The sequence below is a fragment of the Anas platyrhynchos genome, chromosome 1, assembly GCF_047663525.1.
Source record: "Anas platyrhynchos isolate ZD024472 breed Pekin duck chromosome 1, IASCAAS_PekinDuck_T2T, whole genome shotgun sequence".
Lineage (NCBI taxonomy): Eukaryota > Metazoa > Chordata > Aves > Anseriformes > Anatidae > Anas > Anas platyrhynchos.
The window spans coordinates 112,585,121-112,607,830 of NC_092587.1; the positions used below are offsets into that span (position 1 = coordinate 112,585,121).

Here is a 22,710-nt window from a genome sequence, read left to right on the forward strand (position 1 = left end):
TATAATATCACAGGATGGAATTAAAACACGAAATAAAGGCCGTACTCTACTTTTTGACCCTTGGCGGGCGTTTATGAAACGAAACGAAACCCGACAGCGCGTAAAGAAGCCCCGGTGACGGTTCGGGCTGGTTGCGCGGGCTCCCCTCACGGAGCACACCCACGGCACGCCGCGCCAGGCAACTTTCGGGGGCTCATTTTGGGGCGGAAAACCTTGATTTCGGGGGCCGGGAGGGAACCCTGCCCGCCCGGCGCCCCCTTCAGGACGGGGAAGGCGCCGCCTCCTCCTCCCCCCCCCCCAAGAGCCGTTACCGGCCTCGCGCCCCGCCCCTCCCCCCGGCGCGCCGGGGCCATCCCGGCCGGCAGCGTCACCGCCGGGGGGCGGGGCGGCAGCGGTCGCCATGGCAACGGCGGGCCCCGCCCCGCCCCTTCCCCCTTCCCCTCCCTCCCTCCCTCCCCACGTCAGCGCCGTCTCCCGCCCGGGCGGGGTGCGCCGCGTGATTGACAGTTGCCCCGGCAACGGGCTCGCCCCCGCCGCCATTTTGTCAGTTAGCTTTTTTTTTTTTTCCTTTTTCAAAAAAAGCTTTTTTCAAAAATAAAAAAAAAAAAACACCTTCCCGCCTGAATCGCTTGTGTGATATTTTAATTATTATTATTATTATTTTGTTTTCCCTTTTCCTTTCGCACCTTGCCAAAAAATAATAATAATAATAAAAAATGGGGAAATAAATCGTGCGCGTGCCGCCGCCGCGCCTCTCTCCCCGCTCCCTCTCCGTGAGGCGAGAAGCGGAGCCCCCCGGGGTGGGCACGGGGCTGGGGCTGGGGCTGGGGCTGCGGCGCCGGTTCGTGAGGAGGAGGAGGAGGAGGAGGAGCGGGCAGGCAGCGAGGGGGAGGAGGTAGCGGCTGGCAGGCGGGGGAGGGAGGGAGGGAGCGAGGAGTTCCCGGGGGCTCGGTACGGCGCTGCGCTTCCCCCCCACCCCTCCTCCTCCTCCTCCTCCTCCTCCTCCTCCTCCTCCTCCTCCTCCCCCGCCCGCCGCTGTCCCCGCGCTGCCTGGCCGGGGCTCAGGCCGCCGCTGCCGCCGCCGAGCCGCTCCGCTCTGCCCCGCTCCGCTCCGCTCCGCTCCGAGGCGAGGCCGGGCCCCGCCGCTGCCGCCGCCGCCGCCGCCGGGCGCTGCGCAGGTTTGGAACGCGCGCCATTTTGTGAGCGATAGAAAACCCAGCCCGGCCGGGCAGCGCCGCGGATCCGCCCGCCGGGCCGGGCCGGGCCGGGCCCCCCCTTCCTCCTCCTCCTCCTCCTCCTCCTTCTCCTTCTCCTCCTCCTCCTGCTGCTGCTGCCTGGAGGAAGGCTCGCAGCGGGCAGCCCCGGCCGCGGGACGCTGCCTGCCGTGTGCCCCCAGCCGCGCAGGGCCCGAGCGCGGCGGGGCGGCCGGGCTGCGGACCGACAGGGAGGCGCCGCCACCACCGCCACCGCCACTGCTGCTACCACTGCACCGGGCGCTGCGGGGAGAGAGGCCTCGACCGAGCGGGAGGAGCCGCGCACGGAGCTTGGGGCCCGCCGCCCCCCGCACGGGTAAGCCCGCAGCCGGCAGCTGGGGCCGCCTCCCGGCTCGGCTCGGCTCGGCTCGGCACGGCCCGGCCGAGGGGGGCGCAGCGCGGGGCGGGGGGCAGCCCCGCTGCCATCTTAGGCGCGGAGGACGAGGAGGAGGCGGCGGAGCCGGCAGGGCCCGCGGCCTCTCCCCGCCGCGGCCGGGGATAGGGAGGGAAGGAGGGAGGGAAGGAGGGAAGGGAGGGAAGGAGCTCGCCGCCATCCCCCCGGCCCCGCTGCGCAACGCCCTGCGGGGGGCGGGCGGCGGAGCCGGGCCATCAGCTGGGCAGGCACCTGTTGTGGCCCCGGCTGCGGGGGGCTCCCCCTTCCCCCCCCCGGGGCCGCAGCGGGTGCGGGAGGGCTGCGAGCCGGCCCCCGGGGGCTGTCACCCCGCCGGGGGGGTGCGGGGAGGGCGAGGAGCCCGGGCTGAGCAGGCGGCTGGGGGGGCTGCCAGGGTTAAGGGGAGCCCACCCCAGGCTTGCCCTGGCGCCGCCGCGGCAGCAGAAGGCACGATTGGGAGCCCCCCGGCATGTGGAATTTGGAAATTGTGGGGTTTTGCGTTTTTGGAGGCGCAGACGGCTTTGAAGTTGTCGGTTGAGCCCGTCCAAGGGCTGTGTTAAGGGGTTCTTTGATGGTGTGTCTGGGTTGCTGCTGTGACTTAGTTCTCCCATTGCTCCGCGGTCATTGGGGGAAATAAGCATTCATTGTTCTGTAAAATTAACAAAGGCGGAATATCTGGCTGCAAAATAAATCGACAAGCGTGGTTTTGACAACCTACTGTTTTAATCCCGGTGAGAGCGTGGTGACTTTGGCCAGTAGGTATACGCAGAGTCACTTCTACATGGGCACAGTAGCGCTGTAGGGACCTGTCTGAGGACAAGTTAACAACTTGTCTTATAATTGGATTGGTGAAGCTGAAGAATACGTCGATGATGCCTGGTGACAAATAAGCAAACGCGTTGTTCGTGGTGGTACTTAGTTATCTGCGAGTAACTGAGCAGAACTCAACTTACCTACTTGGATTAGTGTAGCCCAAAGAAGTTTTGGTAAAACTCGTTTCTCTTTTTCTGTACTCCTCCCAACCTCTGTAGGTTGGATATTTTTGGAAAATTAATTATACTTCATAGAATTAAAATAATAACACTGAAAAAAAAATCTGAATTTGAGCTAGTATTTGCTAGCTACTATCGCTATATTTTTAGTGAACTCTATATGTGTATATCTATATAGACTATTCTTGTAGGCTATGCTTAATGCTTTTGGCTTATATGAAGCATTTGGAGCCAGAGCCGTTTTATTTGCAGTCTGAAGTAGAACGCATGTGATAAATTTACATTTATTTTGTGAATTCAAAATTGTATCGAAGTTTGTGAGGCTTATTGAGTTGAAATTTTGATTTTTTTTTTTTTTTTTAGTGGACTGAATAACTTGTTCAAAATTGAATACAGGGCACACGGACTTCTTAAATCACAGAAAGAGGGCAATTCCTTCTCTGAAATGGTTGCATGCATATTTATACATTACAGTAGTTTAATATTGTCTCCAGGCAAAGGGGTAAGAAAGTCTGCTCCGTGATCGGTTCCCGAATCAATACTCAGGTGGGTTTAGGACGCGCCGTTGGAATCCCCTCCCCCATGCTGGACAGTTACAGAGAAGCAGCACCAAGGATAATTTTACCTAATAGCAGCCAAGCATTCTCTGTCTCAGTGTCAATTTATGGGTAGCATTCCCGCACTTGTGTAAAATAAGGATGTAGTAATCAGGAATTTATCAATTTTTAAAGTATGCGGGTTTTGTGTGGGTTAGGAATTAACATGTGATGGCCATAAATGACTTCTAACACTGGTAGATGGTTTACACAAAGTAGAAGAACATGACTGGAGTCAAGTAAAAACTGTCTCTCGTCTAAGCTTTTAAAGTAACATTTAACTAGGACATCCTTCCTAACATGTATGTTGTATTTTAAAACTCTTAATTCCAATAGGACCTTGTAAAGAAACGTGTTTGGCCTAACTGTTTGGTTAGGCTTTGCCTTAATGACCTTACCGTGAGATTTTTGTTATTTTAGCTCAAATGAGTTAGTCAACACCTTAAAATATAACATGAAAAAGTCCCTTCCCATTAGGTTATGCTAACGTGTGTGAAGCTGTACCACCTGCTCGTGCGGTAGTGTGCAAGAAGACCAGTTAATACAACTCATGGAAAACTGTACCTTTATTTGCTGTGATGCTATTTGATGGTTTTACCTGAACTGAAAAAGGGTAGTGACTCTTTCCAAAGAAGCAATTTTCTTGCTATAATTAAATCCTCTCTTCAGTGTTCCTCTTAAGACCTCTTTATTTCAGGTGGTTTTAACCCTGGCTACAGGACTATGGGTTGAAAGTTGCTGTTACAACTCATGTTTTTGAGAAGGAATTGAAGACTGGTGTATATTTAGTCTTCCTGTAGCAATTTTTGATGCCATTTGGACAACTACTTCCCAAAGTGAAGTCAAGATCTTTCCTGGTATCTTTGTTTTATGGGAGCATGGGAGACTTGTATAACTTCTGAAATGCTTTTGTAAATAGATCCTGTTGTTGTAGAATAGGATTATTTACAGAGAACTGCTACTTTTGTCTTCATAACTGAATACAATAGATTATTTGTTAAGTTACTTTACAATTCCATCTCTTTTCCTTTTTCAGTAAGAGTTTAAGGAACTTTTTTTTTTTAAATGTGTAATAACTTTTCTGCTAATCAGACTCAAGTCTGATTAGTCAGACTTCTTTTTTGCTCTAAGACTGAAATAATACAAAAGCCTTTCTGAGCAAATGTTTTTCTTGTAAACTTAAGACTGGGGGAAAAAGTCAACAAGGCTTTGCAGAGAGGAATACTCTCTCACCTCTGTGGATCCTTCAAGAGGAAAGTTATGGGAGCTATAAGTCTACTGAAGTTTTAAAAACAGTGGGAAAAAAACCCACCACCTTTGTGATAACTAGAAACAATTGTTCCTTCTAGAAAGACACATTCTGTATGTACAGTTACATAGTACCCTCTCTTGGAGGTGACACAATATACCCATAGAATTGCAGTGACCTAATCATTAGTTGCTCGTAACAGTTTGATATCCATAGATTAATCTTTTTCCTTTATGTGGAAGGGAGATAAAATTCTGGTTTCATTTCTATTTTATCTAAGCATATATTAAAAAATAGCTCAATTGCTTTTGCCAGTACAGATGTATTCTTTTTTCCTACTTTAGTGCATACATACCCCAGCTTTACTAGAACTTTAGCTCCATTTCCTCTAATACTCGTATTTTTATGAGTCTGGTCCAGTATCTGTAGGTGCTTAATTATGGCTTGCTTGCCTGAGAGCATGGATCACAAAATTGGCTCCTTTTTTTTCTTGACTGGAAAGTACACAGTGATGAGCCTTCCCTTCCCTTCCCTTCCCTTCCCTTCCCTTCCCTTCCCTTCCCTTCCCTTCCCTTCCCTTCCCTTCCCTTCCCTTCCCTTCCCTTCCCTTCCCTTCCCTTCCCTTCCCTTCCCTTCCCTTCCCTTCCCTTCCCTTCCCTTCCCTTCCCTTCCCTTCCCTTCCCTTCCCTTCCCTTCCCTTCCCTTCCCTTCCCTTCCCTTCCCTTCCCTTCCCTTCCCTTCCCTTCCCTTCCCTTCCCTTCCCTTCCCTTCCCTTCCCTTCCCTTCCCTTCCCTTCCCTTCCCTTCCCTTCCCCTGTTGATAAGGACAGAGATGGGAGCCCCAACATGAAGGACAGTGATGTTATCACATCCTCATTCATTCCCAAGTGTCCTGTCCCTGTGATTTACAGGAGAGCACCAACTGAAGGGCCAGGCAGCTGCAGCAGACAGTTCCCAGTCAGCTTAGCCCAAGACCCTGCAGTGTGAATACCCTGGAGCCTCTGAAGTCTGGGCAGTGGCTATTTCAGTTAGCGTGTGTTGCAGACATAATCAGTTTAATTTCTTCTCCGATTTTAGCATTTCTTAAGTTTGAAAGCAGTGAAAAGGCTTCAGTAATTAAAATAGCATAAGCTAGCACTTACTTGGAAACTTACTCCTTTCAAAGTTTCTAGGATCTGTAGCCCTAAGTACCTGAAAGCGAAACTGTAAATGAAAGTGAAATCAGCTCAGCTAAGTGCCACTGTTTGTTCCAGCTGTGAGAAACCAAGCTTTCAATTTAGGTATTACATAAAGTTCCAAAGCTTTCCGATTTTCTTTTTTTCTTTTTTCCCAGAAACAAATAAAGACAAACTGTGATTTGAGTCAGTTAAAGGAAAGGCTAATAAAGTAGTAATACGTCTACATGTTGAGTAGTTTCCTCTTTCTCTTCAGTAACTGTTTGGACAGTGAAATAAGAGAGCAATGGACGTGTACAAATTGCTTTCTGATGGCAGAGTTAGTCTTTCAAAACAGAGTTGAAAAAACTCAGAGTGAATTTTGAGTTGCTCAAAAAACCAAGCTAGTAGAATGGCTGGTTGGCACAACCATCGTTAAACGTATTTTTGTGATTAAATCCAAGGTGCCAGCAAAAGTTTTAAATCCTAGTGACCCAAGAACCTATTGTTCATCAGTTTTTTTGCTTCCTGGCTCCGAATGCATGCAGCTAGCATTTTTGTGCATTTGAAATCCTGTTTACCTCGATGTGCTCAAATCCTCGGCGGTGTCACTGTGAGCTGCGTAAATTACTAACAGCTTCTCATGTGCTCTGCCAGTGGATGTGGTGCTGAGGAGCCAGCCGGAGCACAGCACAGCACATCCACTTGCTTTACAGAGGGAACAGCTTAAACTGAAGGAAGGGGTAAGAAGAAGAAGAGTCCTGTCAGGTAGGGAAGTTAAAGTGCCACTGCTTACTCAGATCTTTGTTTCCCTGAGCACTGTGGATTTCCTTTACGCTGACTTCTGGTCAGTCCATCCAGGTGTAGTTGCAGCCCTTTGGGTACTTAGAAATACATAACCATATATATACACGCACAGTTTTACAGGACGTGTAAATGAAATACATCTAGGGTATGTGTTTGATTATAGACAGATAAAATTTTAATATACTCTTGCAAAATCCAGTTAATATATTCTTTCAAAACCCAGTTGATATGGAAAGCTCAATGAGCTCTCCTTGAACATGTTTGATTCTGGTTTCTTTCCTGTTACTCTTTCTATTTTTTCTAATTTGTGGATAAGCAGGCATTAATTTAATGGTATGCCAAAAATTGCAAGTTAGTGTTTGAGATGTATTGATGTCTTTGTTAATGTTACAAGAGGTGATTGTTGCTTGAAGATCTCGGCAGTTTCCCTTTCTGTAGAAGTTACTCATAAGTCCGAGAAATACTGGATCATACTTGTGAAATAACACAGCTGAATATATATTTTTGCACTCCGATCAGACGCTCAGTTTAGAATGCGGTGTTCCAGTTTTTAGGGTGACTTTCCTGTCAATGTCATCATGTGCCTTCAGAAGCTGAGATTTTTATGGCAGGCCTTGCGCAGGCCTGCAAGTGCTGAACATCAGCGTGATGGTATATCTGTCCCTGTCTTCCCACCAAAATCACATTTTTGCTCAAGTCAAGTTCTGTGTGTGCTGAGGCTCCAAACTTACACTGCATTTTTCTTGCCCCCAGATCAGAAGCACTAGGAGGGGTCAGGTAACTGCAGTTACTACAGCTTCACACTGATTGACCCTCACGTCTCCTCAAACTTTCCCCGATGGTTTATTATTTTTAATATAGCCTGCATCTTACAAGCTTAGTTTCTAAGTGAATTAATGTCTTCTGTGAACTATGTCTACTAGAGACAGCATCATAAATGATTCATTTATGTTGAAGGCTGAGTGGAAAAAGTCTATGTGATACTGTGTTAAAAATTATAGTCGAAGGTTGTATCATAGTTAAAAGTTGTTTGGCTTTGCTTTGTACTACTTGGAGACCTTAGCTGGGATCTGATTTCCATTTTATGTACTGTACAACGTGAAGTAAATATTATTTCTTTCTTAATTTGATGTAGTGACTTTGAGATGCATACCCCTTCATTCCTAATGCTCTCCTGTGCAGCATGTTGTTATGGTGCTGTGTAAAGGTGTGCACTTGTGGTTTGTTCGCTTTTCCTTCAGGTGAATAAGAGGCTGGGAGTGGTTGTAATTTGTTAGTCAGCTGTTGTACAAAAGTTTAATGATAGAAGGGCGAACGTTTAATAATGTGGAGGTGTGAGTGGAAATCATTAACAATATCTGATGTCCTTACAAGAGGATTTCTCTCCTGGCTTTGTAGGGTTTGTTAAGTGATATTTTCACCTGTGTCTTTGACACAGTGTGCAGTCATGACTTGCAGTTCACAGTGTCCATATGACTCTACTTTCAGTCTTTTTGCCCATCAAAACACTCATTTACATATCTCTGTGGAGTTAAATCAGCCAGTCATGTTCACAGCATGGTCATTGTATAACTCCCTAAGCCTAGTGTGAAACCCTGAGAAATAGTTACACATGTGGAAACGTTGGAATAGAAATACTTAGCTGCTTTACCTTAGTGGTTAATGGCAACATTGAAGACTTGTTTTCATGCTTAAACCAAGATCAGCTTTGCTTCATGCAATAAAGACTTCTGCAATGCTTTTTTTTCTTTCTTTTTTTTTTTTTTTTTCATATAAGCAGTCATTAGATTTGGAGGCGATTTCTAACTCTGTGTTTGAAAGTAATGTCTAGTGCCCCTTTCCTTAAGTTGATTTGCATACCACCACTCTTGCAGCAAACTGAATTAAAGAATTTTGCTGAAATATTTGTGAGTTATAAGAAGTTCATAAAGGAAGGAGAATTTACTGACATCTGTATGCAAGTTGGAGCTGTGTTTGTCAAAGGTTTTCTGTTATAAAGTATAAGTCCAACCCACTCCCCATCCCGGTTATAATGCAAGGAAGTAGTTGTGTACCTGAGTTAGGGCAGTTATGGCATTCTGGCTCTCTGCTAGGTGTTCTTAGCGAGCATCCAGTTATTTCAAGACGTGGAAAAATAAGTTTAACATCTAGTTCACAAGGTTCAAGTGTTGTGTTTGGAAATCACTCTCTGTGCTGCGTAATTTGCAGAAATATTTCTTCTCTAAGTGAGCTGAGCTATTTTAAAGTGTTTGTTTCAGCTTAGCTACTGTTCTAATGGGGTTGAAATAAAAAGGTAAAGTGTATATAGTCATACAAGGGAATATTGATCTCCATGTTTCGTATCTGGAGGAAAGGGCAGTATGTATGTGACAAGCTCCCATTTTTAAGAGGTCTTCTGAAACTCTGGCACTGTATCCACATGGTGCTTTGCGTTTAGCAACATCAGGATGATCAGTGATCTATGATTTTTGTCTGATTTGTGTGCATGCAGACTGTTTGTAGGGTGTGGGACTTTAATTTAGTAGTGGATAGAAGGAAAAAAATCTCAAACTTCCTAGATTCTTATTTAAGAAGCATCTAAGGAGAAAAAGGAGAATCTAAATTGGAATAATCCCTGTTACTAAATGTTTTCCTAGTAGTGGGAAGTTGATAGAAGACTTGCGTTCTAAAACTTAGGAGCTCTTGGTATGTATATATATATATATATATATATAATATATATACATATATATACATATATATATATATATATCTTCACACTGTCCCATGTAATAAAGATTATTTTGAATTCTAACAAAAAAAAAATCACAATCTTTTTTCTTTCTTAATGATTTTTTTACATCAGGAAAATCTTTTGATTGAAATTAGCAATTTTTTTTCCACTGTGAAAATGATTTCCTTGTCCTTAGTTTACATTTGTTCCCTTTTAGTGTGTATTTCTAAAATCTCTTATGAAAGGGAGTGGACTCAATTGACCTTCTCTATGCCACTCATCATTTTAGATATCTTTATGATAACTTTTTTTTCTTTGAAAGTGTCCTCCTAGGCATACGTACCTGAAATGGTGTTCTGTCATGCTATTGGCCTCGCTCTCTTTTTGTAAGGTTTTGAGTATTCTAGTTCCTACTAAACTTCATCGAGATGTGAGAACATGCAATTCTTTCAACACAAGAGCTTGGATATAAGTTGAAGAGTTTAACCTTTAGACTTCCATATGTGAAAACTTTGCCCTTGGTATCTTCTGATACAGGATTCTTCATGTGCTTTGCTTTCACTCTTTCTCAGCATTACTACTACTATTTTTTTAATCTTAATCTTTGTATGTCTGAGGAAAACTTTGTTCATAAAGCAACCTGAGATTAGTGATGTGAGGTGAGACAGAAGTGTAAGCATACAGTGGGCTCAGAATACAATTTCTAAGCTACGTGTTACTCGCTGTACATATTCTAGAAACTCTGAGCTCCCAACTTGACAGTGCCTTTTTATTTGTACACTAGAGGAAACAGGTACTCACTGTATTCCATGTGTTGTAATTAGGGTGCTTCTCCTTACGCTGTAATCATGTATACCTCCGTGGAGTTGTCTTTGAGTCAGTTATTTCCATGAAAATTCCCAAATTAAGTCAAGCGATAAAAATGGGAAGATTCTCTTGCTTTTAGTGTATTGACTCTGTGTCGTAGTGGAGGTCTGAACTTTATTTTATTGTGCAGTAAATATAATTGTGGTTGTAACAGGATTTTTGCTTCACTCACGGTATGGAATGGGTAGTGCTCAGAAAAGAAGCATCTCTTCAGATGTAGTTTTCTGGTGTTGTTTTTAGGTATGGGTTGATGATAACTGCATGCTGTCCAGACTTTGCACTTAGTGTGGGGTTTGTGACTTTCTCATAATCTCAGGCATGGATCAGAGTCTAGCAAGTGCTAACAGATTCTTTTAGCATCTTGTGAAAGCAATGTTTTTCAGTGATTAGACTTCAGAATTCACAGAATCATCTACGTTGGAAGAGATCTCCAAGATCACGCAGTCCAGCCTCTGACCTAACACTAACAAGTCCTCCACTAAACCATATCACTGAGCTCTACATCTAAAGCACAAGGAAAGTAATACTAGAACTGGTACTAGAAACCCCTTTCAAATTATTATTTTGTGTCTTCCTTATTGGCAACCTTTTTTAGGGGTGACAGTAGGGGCTCAGTGACTTTGGGCGTTTTGTATAGCACTTCTTGTTGCTTTCCAGACACAAAGCAGTTTTTGCCTCATTACCAGGAGGTGAATACCTGCTTAGGTAAGATACTTTTCAGCAAGGGAAATGAAAGGCAAAAAAGGTAAAGTGACTTGCCCTGAGTTATACAGTGACACAAAGGGTGGAGCTGAGGCTGAGGGGTTTAGGCATCTTATGCCTTAGTAGCAGGATGCAAGTATTTACAGTTGCATCTGACTTGAGTTTATATTCTGAGTGCCTTGTAACTCAGAGAAGCAGTCTCTTAAGGTTGGAGAGTGACTCAGCATATCCAGATAGTGGTCTGCACATGGAGCTTAGGATCTGTGTGGAAATTCGAGGGAATTCGAGTTAAAACTCATTTTTATCCCAAAGGGAATTTGTCTTTTTTTTTTCTCTTACAGTCTTTTGCCCCATTTGATAACATCCTTCAATTTCTGAAAGCACTGGTGGAATATTTCGATAAATAGTATCGTTTACTGTATAGCTGCCATTTACTGTGTAGCTTTGTTTTCTGCGTGCCATCCTCCTAATGTACATCTGTTCGATGAATAAAATAGCATTCGACTGTGGAAGATTGTGTTGCAAACTGTGAGACAGAATTGTATATCTATCCCACCTTAATTTAAACATTTCCTAACTTCTTAGTCTTTGATTTTATGACATTTACAAAGGTTTTTTCATACTGAAAGAGACGCATATGGTATTCATACAATTTGGGTAATTGAAACATCTCCTTCTTAGTACACCTTGGTTACCTGAGCTATCAGGTTAACTCCAGCATTTGGCAGGACTGATTTCTCAATCTTGTGGGTCAGCCACTTGAGAGCGAGGAGTTAGGAGAACAGCGGGTTACCCGTGCAGACGTATACCGGTTGTGTAAACCACACTCCTGTGTGCTTTGGTTTGGTTGGCTTTCATGAGGCGAAGTTGGCTAAGTTTCTACGACATGACTTCCCCAGCAATAATCTGTGCTCCAGTTTCAGCTGGTCAGACTTGTTGGTAGTAGCGACACAGAAGAGAAGCAAATTGGCAGAAGCCGATGGGAGAAGATTGAAGCTACTGGTCTTCTGGTACTAGACCTTCGTAAATTTGGGGGAAATTTGGAAAGATTTCATTACCTCTTTTTCATCCAGATCAATACATCTTCCAGCATGAGACAAGGCAGTAGACCGGTATGTAATTTCGGTGCTGAGAGAGTGCTGCAGGGCAGCACAGCAAAGAACGGCACACTCGGAGGAAAACACGAGCAACGTTGATTCTCTCCCCGCTTTCATCATACCTTGCTCTCCCAAGAACTATACCTGTACCAAACTTGAAATAATAGGTAAAGGAGCAAAACTGTGAAAAGCACCACTCTTATTTTAAAATTTCATTGACCAGGGCTGTGGGACAAGAGCAATATTTAAATCTGATGGCGTTGTTTGTGTTGTTTTTACTGCGTAAGTGTTAGCAAACTGATTGGAAGTTCATGCTGCAATATGTACAGCCACTGAAGCACTTTGGGTTGGATTATTGAGAGAGTTATTCTAAGGCAAAGTGTGCAACAAGCAGTTCTTTGAAGGCAATTACAGCTTAAGCAGTTCCCCTTCTCTTCAGATTCTGGCTGCTTGTTCCCACCTGCTTTGTGTTGGCACAGCTGTTTGTAAGACCAACCAGTGAATCAGACTTGGAAACTGAGTTGGCTGAAATACATAATTTTATATATATAACATTTGGGTGTGTGTGGGGGTGGAGAATCGGGTTACTTTTCAGCCAGATCGGTTCCTAGACCTGGTATACTGTGCTGCTGCTGAGACATTTGACAAGATAATGGAATGGGCTGTGTGGGTGGACAGGAGCAGGGTGCCTGGAAGAGGCCGGGGTTGGTTAACTGGCTCTGAGAGCTCTGTTACTTAATGGAGAACATCATTCGGAGGAATTCTTGCCACCCCTCCTGTAGTAAATCACTGCAGTGACAGACAGACAGACGCACACATGCACACTGCCGCCCTCCCCGCCCCCTCTTCCCTCGCTCTGTGCCTCTCAGAGTTTGGCTTGCTATCTCCAGCTTCCGCGCTCCTTCCCTCCCTCTCTCCTGCTGCCCTCTGACGCTCTCCGGCTCGCCTGCGCTCTGACACGCACAAAATCTGCCCGACAGCCTGACTCGAGAGCAAATTCTCTCTCTCCTGCTTGCCCTCTTGATACACCTCTGGTTTCTTGCACTCTTCTTGCTTGTGTCCATCTGCTGGGTCTTCCCCACTCTCACTTACTCCTTTTCTCTTCTAACTGGTGCTTATGCCCTTACTGTCTCGCATCCTTTTTTAGTGCTTGCTCTCTCAAGCTTCTCTTTTCTTCCTCCCTTGTTCAATCTTTCGGTCACTCAGTGTTTTCTCATACTTGATCTTTCTCACATTTTCTCACTCTCTTTTTCTCTCCCTCCTTGAGAGAACAATACTTCTGAGAGGAAAAACTGCTTCAACTTCTAGGGAAGAAAACCTCTTAAGAAACCCCAAATTTTTATTTATTTATTTTTTCCAAACTGTACCATAAAACAACGCGATATATAGATTTCTTCTCAAGTTTGTGCTCTTCTAAAATTTTAACTTAAATTCTATATTGCCATAAGGCAGATATGGGCACACGAAATATAGATAGTTGCTACTTGGACAAACGGAAAGATGAATTAGAGTTTCTGAAGTTAATGTTCTAATGAAAGGTATTTTTCTGTCTTTGTAGGATGTGAACATAGTTTATTGATAGCAAAGGAAAACTGCAAAGCAGAAAAGTTCTTATTTATTTATTTATTGGCTCTGCTGTACAGAGGAGACACGAAAAATGTTTCTCCTAATATTATCAACAAGGGCTGGTTATGTTAAAACAAACAAATAGAAAAACAAAAAAATGTTGAAAGTTCCATGCTTGCTTGTCCTCTTAAAAGTGACCAGAGCTGCTGGGATTATGTTCTTGTTTCACTTCTGTGCATTCATATATGTAATATTTTTGTTGCACTTATTTACATTTTGTTGATAACCATTTACCTGTTAGTTGGGAAAGTACTGGAAGTGTTGATTCCTTATATCAGAGGTGAAATTTCATCTACAGTTTAGTAATCCAAAGGTTTCAAATAAAAACGTGGAAGATCATGTAGTTGCTCTTCTAATAGGGAGGAAGAATGTTGCATTTTTTGTGTGGCTTTTTTTTCTCCTCCCATCTCCTTTGGTTCTCTAAGCCTTTGGGTGAGCTGGAGCCAGGAGTACCTGAAGGCTGTAGTATGCACGGCGTGCTTTCTCCACACACAACCTGATGAACATCATCTTAACTTTTGCATTGTTACATGAGGGAACACTAAAACTTACCACTCCCTGAGCTTGCAGATTTTTGTTTTGTTAGGGCAGCTGCTCTAAGTCAGGTTATAAAACAGCCTGCTATCAGGATATACATGCTAATAAGCAAACACTACTCTGGATTACAATAGCTGCCTTTGCAAATGTTCATTTGCTTCCTACTTGGTTGGTAAATAAAAGTATTACTCATAAATGTTATATCACTTCAGTGACTTGCCTGATTTTTTTTTTTTTTTTTAATCCCATCCACCTTCTGTTCTGCTTTCGGTCTTGTTCTAGTCTTCTTTTAAGTAAACTTTGTTCCTTGTACTTGTTCTATGTGCGTTTTTTTCATGAGTGAAGATATTCAGTGATAAACAGTGTGGTGTTGCTCAATTTCTAGGAGCAGTTGAGGCCCCTCAGTCAAATAAAGATTTAGATACTTCAAAGTTTAGAGAATGTCTTCCCCCTCCCTTCTTCATCAATCCATTGTATTTTTCATAAATTTTTCATTATTCTGCATTTCAAAGTTGCCCACTTTTGGCTACCTTTGTACTTTAGGATGTCATCTGTTTCCCTCTCAGGAAAGCGAAGAAGACCACTCAGTGTTTTCACACTGTCTGTGGCAGATGTCATCTGTGCAGGTTAGCATGTCTCTTGCTTTTTCGTGGAAAACCGAGGCACCATGAAGTTCTCCATGCTTTCTAGTAAGTCCAGTAGGAACCTAACATGAAGTCGTCTTGAGAAGGAGCCTCTCAGCAAAAGAGGAAGGTTAGGCCTTGGCTGCTAAATCCACGTGGGAATACATCTGAACAACTGAATGTCAGTTGTGTACGTGGTGTTATGAATGGGGAAGGAGTTCTCTTTCATGACCATCTTGACAGCCCTGTTCTCATATTGGGTATTTCTCTTTTGCCTTGCACTGGAAACTGCTGCATGAAGGGCTGCAGAAGCGAGTCCGTGAGGCTGCAACTGGTCCCTTTGGTGCACCTGATGTGAGCTCTCACTCTGTTGCTCCTCTCTTTTGCTATGCCCCTCTAATTTCATACGTTGCTCTGCTGCTTCAGATGTGCCCAGAAATACGGTGTTCTTAAGGACACCTCTTGGCATCATCCATGTAGTGTGTCAGATCACACTCGTGACCTTTTAGTTGGGCTTTTTCATGGAATGAAAAAAAGAGCAGCTCTGTATCAAAAGCTATCTTTTTACAGCAGTTCTTTTAAAAAGCACAGCACATGGCTACATGAAACACACCAGTTCAGTAACATTAGTAGACAATTAGGGAAAAATTCTGTTTGAAAAGCGGCTTTGTTTTGGAGTCTTTCCATCTAGCAGGCTATTCTTGGTAGCCTGCAAGGACTTCAGTCAGACAGTAAAGATTTTCTTTCCTTTATATTTCCTGGATACCTCAGACATGGTGATCTTGAGTACTGTTTGGAGGTCTGTGAGGTCAGGATTTCAAAGCCTTTTGTTTTTTATTTATTTTTATTTTTTTGTCCTCATTTCCTTCCTGCAACCCACCTTATTAAAATCATTTTAGGAATTTTTATCAGGTAAAAGCACCGCAGTAAACCGAGCTCCCCTGGACAGAACCCTAGCAGCTTCTGATGCTGGTGGGGAGACTATTAAATAATCAGAAAGATGCATCATCTTTGCATGTCTTTTAGCATTACTTAAATGGATAATTTTGTCGGTGTTAGTGCCATGTCTGCTTCTTGAACAACTGACAGATAACTTGCATTTGAAGAGCATTAGCTTGATTAGTTTATGCCCAGCATTTGGATGCTGGAATTGCTGGAGTTCATATAAACAATCCCAAAGCTTCAACTTCTTCCCTTTAGCCTTTGGATTTCATAAAACCCCGGTTAGACAAGATTCTTCTGAAAGGCTTCTATGAGAGTTTTTCTCCTAGAGGGAATACACTTTGATGAGAGATGCATTTTAGACTTCTTTCTTATGACTGCTATCAGAGAACATTCAAAAATGAATTCCGTACACCTCCTTCATAGTTACTGCACTCGGAAGGGGATTCAAAACATTATCTCAAGTTAGCAGGCTAAGCTTGGTCTCTACATTCAGGACCATAAGTTCAACAGTTATTGGAAAAAAAAAAAAAAGTGGAAAAAAAAAAAGAGTTCTTCTGAGTTCTTTAAAGCCTTTAGGGTATCAAAATGTGGCAGATTTCTTCAAATAATTTAGCATCATGCCTGTGTGTGAAACCCAGTAAGCAGACCTGAAGGAAGTTGGTTTTCTTTTTTGGTCAATCAGTGTTAGAGCTGATAGAGGTTTGGGAAAGGAAGGAGTGTGTCAGAATGCTGTCCCCCTTCTTTTTTTTTCTTTTGTAGCAGGAAATGTTTAGATTTGTTTAACGATCGTGTGCTCCTTCATCCTTGGTTTTAACCTTTTGCTGTTACGCGAGTGAAAGCAAACCCACGTTTGTTGTGGGCTGTGTTTGTGTGCCAGTGACACAAGGTGTAACCTGTTGCTAACCTTACAGTGAAGTCTCTGCAACCTTTTTGTTCAATTCGTAAAACAGTTTCCACACTAGAAAGTCCTCGTTTTTGATATCGATAGGCAGGAAATAATACAGGTTTATACAATTTTAGTGGTGATTGGCAATTCATTTCACTTGATGAAAGCGTGTCATGGTTTCCTGGTCTTCGAAGGCTCTTGAGTGACTAGATCTTTTTTGTGGGCTATTCCGTACCTTCACCAAAGGGGGAAGGCTTGGTGAGGAATGACTGCCTGAAAGTCTAAGAAAGCTGGATTACATTACGATGAGTGTGCTCTGAGCTTAGTGATATATATATATATATATTTTTTTTTTTAATAGAAGACATAACAGTGATTTCTATCTGGCCCAGCAAACATGCTGGAGTCTCTGATGAGCTACCTGCAACCATATTGTATAGGGACATAGAGCTACCATGCGTATTAGATGAAATTTCTATTCCGTGTGATGATAAATGTACCCCAGTAAAGCTGTTGCTGATTGCTGTGTGCCCACTGTCTGTGCTGGCTTCTCTCCCTGTGTGTGCGTGCAGCCCCATCCACGTGTTTATATGACTTGAATAGGGTGTTTGAATTCTTCCTAATGACTCATAATGCCATTTAAAATGCTCCAGACTTTTGCTGCCTACAACCTGTGCAGCACGGCATATCTCGGGATGTATCAAGATTACGCTTAATGGCAGGGATGGAGGCTAGCAACGCAGTAAAGCAAGACCTCAGAGTTTAAAACCTGAAAAATAAGTATTTTGACTTCATCACAGGAATACATGAAAATTTACTGAAGTTTAATTCATCTCCTTCTTCAATGAGAGTTTTCTAGGTCACTGGTTCCTTAACTGGGGAATAAGGCCATGGTAAATGAGCTACAGATGGAACTTAAAACCATGTTGCATTGTGTTAAGTTAAAAAAATTGTTGGCATGATTAGTATTTTCTTAAAAAAAATAAAATAAAATAAAACTTTGGGGCTGACAGTGGTCTGTATTCTAATAAATGTGGGCTGTAGTTCTGGAGTGAACGATGTGAGGTAAAAGTGGAATCATTTATTTATTCATCTTTATTTATTCATTGCGGTGAAGGAACAAAGAGGGGAAAACCCATTTGTGCAGTTTTTTGCTGATCTACTTAGCCTCATCTTTACCGTAGTTTTGGAGCGCCTCGTGATGCTGTGTGCATCGGAGATTACCTCATGAGCGTGATCCAAGAGTTACAGTAATTTCCTACTTCAAAGGCGGCTTACGAGACGGAGAGGAATTAAGCTCCATCCTCTGACGGGCTTGGGGCTGTCATCGTGGCAACACCTACCTCGTCGGTGCCTGGGTGTTGCAGGGGAAGCAGCAGTCAGAAGTCAGGGTAGGTTTTGTGACCCAGCAGGTTTGCCAGCAGCCGAAATCAGATGACAAGGGACTGTCCCCGTCCGCTTTCTCCCTTGGCTATACGTTATTGTAAGTTCTCTTTCTTGCTGCTTTGGCTTTACTTTTCCGTGCGGGGCCAGCTTAAGAAGCAAAGTACAAAAGGCTAATGATATACATAAAAGGTAAAATTGTTACTGCCAGTTTAGCTACCTAACCTGTTTCATCAGGAGGTGGAAGAGCGCCAGAAGATGAGCCTTGCCTGTGACTTGGGCCTGTCTGTACAGCAGGAGCCCTGAGCCTGGTCAGCCTGTGTAGCCATACGCTTAGCTTAGGTGTGTAATGGGACACAAACTGAGCACAAAAAGTGCCTGACAGAGATGTGAACAGTATTTGGTTGGGTTGTTAACTCGTTTTGCCATATACTCAGTGTGAAAACTGAAGCTTTGCCCAGGAAAGGGGCAGAACCCTGCACCTGGGGAAAAGGGAGCGGGGCTGCCCTTCCTGGCAGGGGCAGCCTGTCAGATTGCCTCGGTTGTAAGGCAGGACTTCACCTGTAGATCCAGCATTGTGCCCTAAGCACTCAGTGCTTTAAATGTTTTTCAGAATGGAGTTTTAATAGCTCTTACACTTCTTGGGAAAACTGTCCAAGCCATCCCTGGAGGATATCCCTTCTAAATTAAGAGGTATTTTGTAGATTGTACTCTTCTGTAAGATGCTTATGACAGATTCAGAGTTCTTTATTCTGGAATTAGGCATGTGAATTATTTTTAGAAAGCTGTGGAAATTTCTTTTCAGCAGGTCCAGAGGGAGCTGGGAGTACCATCATTTCCATCACTTAGACCTCAGCTGGTAGAGCATGGGCGTGAGCTATAAATGAGCTCCCATTCAGTGTCTTCCTCAGGTGAAGTGAATCCAAACTTGTTCCTGACATGCAGTGAGAATATGTAGATCACCTGGCCTTTCACATGTTCCTGGAGACTGCGCACAAGTCCCACTTAATTGGTACAAAAGAGAATCAAAGAATCACAGGACAGGGGAAGAAAAGGAAACACGACTCTCCAATCCAGCGATTAAGTGCACTTACCTTAAAGGAAGAGGAAGAAGAACGGTTCGGGGTTTAGTCAGTGCTTATGCCTTTTACAGGAAATGGCTCCTGGGTAATGTTTTGTTTTCTCAGTGCAGACACTATGTGAGTTACGCAAACGTGGGGCAACCACCAAGTCAGGAGTGCTGAGTGATATGCAAATAAGACGTAGGGAGTGTGGGAGCGCGTAGATGGGACATCGAGCAGTCTGCAGCAGTGGGGTAATTTTCAACTCACTCTTCAGTTATTTCTTAAGGAGCTTTAACACTAATTTTTATAATGAAGTTGATTTCCTGAAGGACTTATTCTGATAAATTGTTTATTTACATTTGTTAACTCATAAAATAAAAGTACCCCATGCTGTTCTTTGAAATGCATTTGAGTGCGGTTCATAAGAAATAATGGCGTTGTGCTCTCATTTGAGGTGTCCTGAACTCTGAAAGCAGTGCTTTTCTTCAGCTCCTCCAACCTGAGGTCTCATAAGATGATAGAAATAATGTTCCCTATGCAATTGCAGCAATAATCCAGGGCAGAAGCATTTTTGCTTCAGAATTCAGGTACCTCCTTTACTGCTGCATTGGTCAAACTAACTTAGGACTTAAGGCATGCTGTAGAAGTCTCTGCGTATGTAGGCTAGACCACTGAGAGCTGAATAGTAAGGATGCCGGATTTTACTGTGATGAACGTTTTTTTTGTTCATTTTGCTGTCAGAGGAGTTTGTAGTTGGCAGGCCTGATTAAATTTATTTCTTCAAATTTATTTATGTAGACTATTATGACAGACACAAACTATATATAGAAGAGCCTGTAAGCATTTCCCTTGTGTTCCAGAAGCAGAGGTGGGGTCTGTAACTAGTGATAGCAAACCAGATGTTAGCTGTGGTCTTCGAGGTGCTTCGTGGCAGTTTGGCAAGAATTATCTGAAGTACGCGACTTATGCTGCTCTTTATTTCTCCTGGATTGTATTTGTAGCCTATACAGAGAATTTTATTATACGTATCTAAGGTTTGTGAGCCCTCTACTTTCGCTTTTTGGTCGACAAACTTGTTTGGTTTAGATAATGAGCTATTTAGGCAAGGATCTCCATTTAATTGTGTGTCACACAGCGCCTAAGACGATGAAGTTCTCCCTCCGTAAGTAGAATACCCCACTTTCTCTTTCAGCACAGTGCTAGAGCGTGGCTGCCTCACTTCCAACACCAAGTACTTGGATTTGGGGTCCTGACTTCGGAGCTGTCAGGCTCAAAGGTCCAGACAGCAGAGACCATACAAAAACACAAATCAAGTTCTCCCTGACCAGGTGGTAGCACACAGAATGTAAATGCACTACTGCTTGCATGTGCTGAAGAAAAAAGTTAGGTTTTTATTTACTGGGGAGACTTTTAAGGTGAAAGTTAAACTCGGGCTGTGGTGTTGTGCAGAGCTAGCAGGAAACTGATAGCAAAAGGTGAATATTTTACATCACACTGAATTGTGGAGGTGACTCAACAAGGCTGGGGAAGGTGCCAGAGATGGGCCTGCACTGAATGGCAGCGGGCAGGGAGGGCAGTGGGGGGAACACAGCAGCCAAATCTAAATCAGCTTTGGCTTTTGGGCAACCGCAGCTCGAGAATTCTTATTTTAATGAAGTAACTTAGTTTATTCATCATCATATTTGAATGCATCTGGTTATCATAGAGCCTGACCTTGACCACTGTAAATTTACTTTAAAAGCTGTTGAACTTCATATGAACTGCTATTTGAAAGCATATTGAAGATGATTTTTAAACATGGTGTGTCTGTACTGGCATGTCTGGTAAAAGCTGGAACCTGGTTTTTGGTTTCCGAGTTAGAGAGAGCTGGAAGAGCAGTCATGGTATGTGTAGTTTTGGAAAGAAGGGGTTTCATCTCTTTTTCTTTTAAACAACGTAACTTCTCTTTTACATCTGAATTTAGGGACCTGGTTACTTTGTTGATATGCTAAAATCATGGAGGTAATCCTAAAATTCCCTTCCAGCATCTTTTGACATTGATTGATCTAATTAAAAGGCAAATCTGAGTTCTGTAAGCAAGTGTAAGTTGTGGTTAAGTCCCTGTTTGTACATTTGCACCTTTGTGTGAGTTAATTGAGGAGAAAGGCAGAAGGGCTATTCCATATTTCACTTTGGCATTGTTCTTGTGGTCTGTAGAAAGAGCAATAATGTGCTGAAATTTTGAGTTGTGCGAAAAGGGAAGAAGGATGTCCTTCCCTTTAGAAGAATATGTTAGAGTTACTTTTAGGAATAGCCATTTGTGAGTCAGAACCACTTCTGTTGCTGCTGCCAGCCTCTTAAATCAGCCCCTGCACCCCTTGTGGAGCAGCAGTGTCTGCCCTGTTTCTGAGGTGCCGAGTTTAACAATTTTAATAATAAGGTGCAGCTTCTGAACTTGCCTGCATAAAAATCACCACCTGATGATAAGATGGACCGTGTCTTGTTTATTACCTTGAGAGAAGGAAATAAGAAATAAAAAGGAGAAAGTTAAGAGCTGAGGCCATCCTCCATCTAATTTCAGGCTTCTTAAATAATTGTCCTGCAGATGTGTTCGCTTTAATCATTCTCCTAGTCACTGGTCAGTTTGCCCTCAGACTCATGTTGTGGCTGAAGCCTTGTCAGGAAGATGCAAGGTTTGAGTACCTTGTTGGTTGATTTTTAAATGCTAGAAATATTTTTTTAGAGAAAGTTTACATTGAGTTCTGCAGGACTTCCAGGGTGAGGAAAATGTGTTTGTAACTGAATAAATCTCTTTCTTTATAATCTTTCTTTATATGTTTCTTTTAGATGCATTGGATCAGAAACGTACCTGAACAATTACTGAGGAGGAAAAAAAATATCTAAGTGTATGAAGTCTGACAGATGCATTAAGGAAAATGGAGATGTTTGAGAACAAAATACTTTCATTTGGTTTCTTTGGATACAAGGCAGAAGTAGTCAAGTGTCAGTTTTCAAGCTACGATTTAGGCTGAAAGAGTTAAATGATTTATTGTATTAGAGTGGAAAGTTTATCAGCAGTAATTCTTCATTATCACTTTTCTTATCAGGAGTGTACATGCCCTGGCAGAAGATACAGGGATTCGGGGGTAAAGTCTGCTTTAAGACCCAGGCATATGGCTCACATATGACTAGAGAGCACCTAGCTGTGTGTATGCGTCTTCTGTCTAAATCTCTGAGATAATGAAGGGCAAAATTAGATTGTGGCACTGCAGCTGTCAATGGGAGCTGTCCTCTGGGGATCAGTTAAGCAGCAGTTACTCCGTGGTGTGTTTGGAGAGGTTGAAAAGTACTAGAGAAGGCACACAAACCAGTATGTTGTTCCAACAAGCCACTTATCAGCCGTATAAATAAGTACTATTTGCAGAGCTAACTGGCAGTTTACAGGTAGCTGTTGTTTTGTTTTAATTTCAAAAACTATAGGTGTGCGTATTGCTATGTAGTAAAGCAATTCAGAAGCCTTCAAGATAAAAATATTACTGTATCAGGGCAACCAACATCTAGGTTGTTATAAATATACTTGAAATATGTAACTACAGATTGCCTTTGAACTAAGGTGGGAAACTATCTGCTGGAGAAATAGTCTTCCTTCATTTAGACATGCCGTAGAAGCTATGCAGGTGATTTCCTAGGGATCTGTGCAAGTATATAAAGTATTTTTGCAACGGAGTTTGTTGTGGTCTGAGTCAGATTTTACAGTAGTTATTCTAAGAAATTACTTTAACAGAAGGGTCAGAAACAATGTTGATTAAAACAAGATAATGACCTATGAATTAGTTAACTTCCATTT

At 43.1% G+C, this 22,710-nt stretch overlaps 1 protein-coding gene across 1 annotated transcript in view; it reads left to right on the top strand.

Moving 5' to 3' along the window:
• The first annotated feature begins 1,008 nt into the window (after positions 1–1,008).
• The window catches only part of DYRK1A (dual specificity tyrosine phosphorylation regulated kinase 1A), an 89,172-nt gene continuing 67,470 nt past the window's right edge, over positions 1,009–22,710 (top strand). The window contains exon 1 of the mRNA XM_027449121.3: positions 1,009–1,569. The gene's annotated coding sequence lies outside the window, so the exon portion shown is untranslated. The remainder of the gene's footprint in view (positions 1,570–22,710) is intronic.